General features: G+C 49.0%; 1 protein-coding gene across 1 annotated transcript in view; it reads right to left on the reverse strand.

Moving 5' to 3' along the window:
* Positions 1 to 1,877, reverse strand: part of LOC1276544 (POU domain protein CF1A) — a 5,175-nt gene extending 3,298 nt beyond the window's left edge. The window contains exon 1 of the mRNA XM_061644256.1: positions 1 to 1,877. This exon is cut by the window's left edge and continues 3,298 nt beyond it. The gene's annotated coding sequence lies outside the window, so the exon portion shown is untranslated.
* Positions 1,878 to 3,392: the final 1,515 nt, after the last annotated feature.

Here is a 3,392-nt window from a genome sequence, read left to right on the forward strand (position 1 = left end):
CGGCACCGCCGACGCCGCCGCCGCCACCGTTTATCCTTTGGTGATCGATGGTTTCTGCGTTACGGGACCCGCTGCCCAACACTGTCCGCCCGCCGACGCCTCCGCCTCCGCCGCCCTCTGCCGCTCCACCGAATCCCTCCACGAGGACGAATCTCGCGTCCCGGTGCAAAGCCGGAGAGCTCCGTTGATTGGTTTTTTCGGGGGGCGGGTGACCAGTTTCCGCAATCCCTCAACACATTAAACGCGGGCGCGGGTACCTCTATCGACCACTACACACACGCGCTATCCCGCAAGTTCCGGCCTACTAACGCACACACACGCACACAAGACGCAGTTAACAACCCAAAGGAAAAGGTAACGGAACAAAAAAACAGGAGGAAAACAGGAACGCGCACAACACAAACACAAACGCCCGCCTCTGTGGTCAACTACCAACAAACAAACAAAAAAACAGCTTTTTTGACAGCTGAGCGCGATGGCGTTGCTGTTGGTTGCAGCAGCAGCAGCAGCGATGGCTACTACCTGGCCCGATGGCTTTCGACACTACACGGCGATCTCAGCACACACACCACACGCACACTGCTACTACTACACCATCCAAGTACGCATGTCTACTACCAGCGGGACGCTCGTTCGCACGTTCGCTCGCTCGCTCGTTCACCATTCGCTTGACTTTTTTTGTTGCTATTTTTTCGCTTTTTTATCTTCTTGTGGTTTAATAATATTTTCACTTGCTCCCGCCGTAAAGAGCTTTCCGGTAGAAAATGAAGGGCAAAATCACACAACAACACTTTAATTCACACAAAACGGCTTCGGATTCACTACCCAGCCTGTTTCGGTTTCACTAGCTCAGATGACTATTGGACCTTGGCTGCCCTTTTGCTGTTCTTCTCGCATATGGAAAAGGATGCAGTCGCTGTAACGTTGGCAAGAGTACAGCTCATACCATATCGCACACCGTTGCTATTGGGGTCTTCTGTGAACCAAAGCCTTTCTGGCCTTCGCAATCGTCCTGTGTGTCCAGGTCGGAGTTATCATTCGATGCGCCACTGCCTACCGGATAGGGTCTCTGGCTGACTGCTGTCCCCGCGGTTGGGTGTCCCCAGTATGCCGGGCAATCATTGGTGGCTAACAACAAAACCGCCCTCTACTACGGCTCTACCAGTGGTCGTTGCCGCTCAAGCGGGTTGTGCAGATCGCGCCAACCAACCACAACAACAACAACAACAGCATCCGTAAACATTCGCCGACACCACACGACCCCCTGGTTTGAAGATCTCAGGCATGCAGGGCTGCTGCTGTGGACCACCACCGGGGCTGATGGCAGTGTGGATGTCGATTCACGCACGCACCGGAACAATTCGCATCACACAAGTTCACACAATCGCGCACGCTTGCAATGCACGGGTTGTTGGAGAAGCGATGGGCCCGAGCTGTAACCAATATCTTTGCTTGTGTGGTTTGCCCTCACACTCACTTTGCACCTTTGCGGTTGTTTTCTTTTTTTTTTGCCGATTTTCCCCAAAAACCCCCGATTATTTTCACTTTTCCGAATTTTCACACGATCACACGGCACGCAACACAAACGACGGCGGCCCCGACGCACTCGGTAAGCAGCTATTGCCTGCTATATTAGAGCTCGCTAGAACGGGGTGTGCATATATTGTGCTACTGCTGCTGCTAACAATACAGCGGCGCCACACAACACACACGGTCGAGCACGAGTTGATGAATAAAAGCTAGGTCGGCCACCGGAATGTGTGTTTTGTGTACGTAAACGCACGAAATTCCCGCGTGCAATCGCTTCGAGATGTAAACTGAGACTAACATTCATCCGCAACGTTCATTTTGAACGTTGCCCGTTGACAGCACACGCACACACACCAGTGCGGCGGAGAGACCCGCCGTACTCGGTTGCGCCGTACACGCTGCGTCTCTTTTCCACCGACGGGCAGCAACGTACGCCACGCAGCGGTGGTTGGAACGAGAGCGCACTAGCGGGCGGTTGTGTAGCGTTCGCTCGCTTGCGCTATCCCTCAACCCCTTTTCTGTACGTGTGCGTACGAGTGCGCTACGGTGCTGCGCTGCTTGCGCTGGAAAGAGACGGCCGGATGGTGCGGGTAAATTTCACCCTCCATTTCCCACTCGTAAGCCACGCCCATTGGCGCTAGCGGAGGGAGACAGCTAGCGGTGTTTCGGGGTTTGCGGTTTCTTTCTCTGTACCGGCACGATGTTGACATTTTACAGGGTTGGTAACCGCGTTGCAGGGGTCGCACCACGGTACGGGAAGCGTACGAGCAGTGGAAATTCTTGTATTGCGATACAGGCAGAGCGGTTGCAATTTGTTTGCAATTTGCAATGTTTACCTCCCGTAACAATTGGAATGCAATAAGTAGCGCCTTAATAATCGTCTGTAATGTGTTTTTACTATGAAGTAAATTAATAATTTTAGAGTATTAGAGATGATTTTAAATTTTCAATGAAGAATTGAACACATGTTAGTCACAGTTTTAAAGACAGTTAAGACAGTTTTAATAAAATTTTCGAATCATTCGTAAGTAAAACTGTGAAGAATAATAATCGTTATAGAAAATTATAAAAGAGTAAATCTCTTTATAGCATCAATTTATGTTGTTAAGGCATACAAACCAACTTATTAATTCGTGCTTACTGTCATCGAGCTGAGCTGATAAAAATGATCAATATTTATATCATGAAGCTTAAAAACATTTAGCAAAACAAATAGACAAAATGTCAAATTACTCAATTAACTATGATCCTATAAAAATTAAAATACATTCCATTAAATACCAATCCTAACACTTTGTTGATACATTCATGGCAGATCCTGTACTGTCTTCCCGTACTACGGCGTATACGGGGTATGCAAATCGCATGCAAGTTTTGCGCAATCAGCTGTTCGCACTACCGTTCGGTAGCGACGAAAGGACGCAAAAGGCTGGCAACATCCTTTCGGCTATGCAATGGCACAGAAGCGAGAATCGTTTGTGTTATCGTTTCTTATTCTAATCGGTTTTCATGGTTGCTACCTGGCAAAATATAGTGACACGTATTCGTAGAGAGAAAAGGAAAGAGACAGAGAGACAGAGAGCTACTGGACAAAGCTTTTCAATGAGCTCCGTTCAGGTCCATTTACAAAACACGACTATACTTCATTGTACCGAGCAACAGTGGCATCAACAACAAAAACACCTTCCACCAGGCAGCTCACAACCGACAGCAGCAGCACGACAGCAAATATTTACAGTAGCACCCCCAACCCATCCAACGCTCACCCACTCCCCACCGGGCTAAAAAAAAATGTCTCATTTAATTGAGAAACTTTCCGCACACACAAAATACCTTCCGATGCACGCAGCGCCGTGTCACAC

This window comes from Anopheles gambiae, chromosome 2 (assembly GCF_943734735.2).
Source record: "Anopheles gambiae chromosome 2, idAnoGambNW_F1_1, whole genome shotgun sequence".
Classification (NCBI taxonomy): Eukaryota; Metazoa; Arthropoda; class Insecta; order Diptera; family Culicidae; genus Anopheles; species Anopheles gambiae.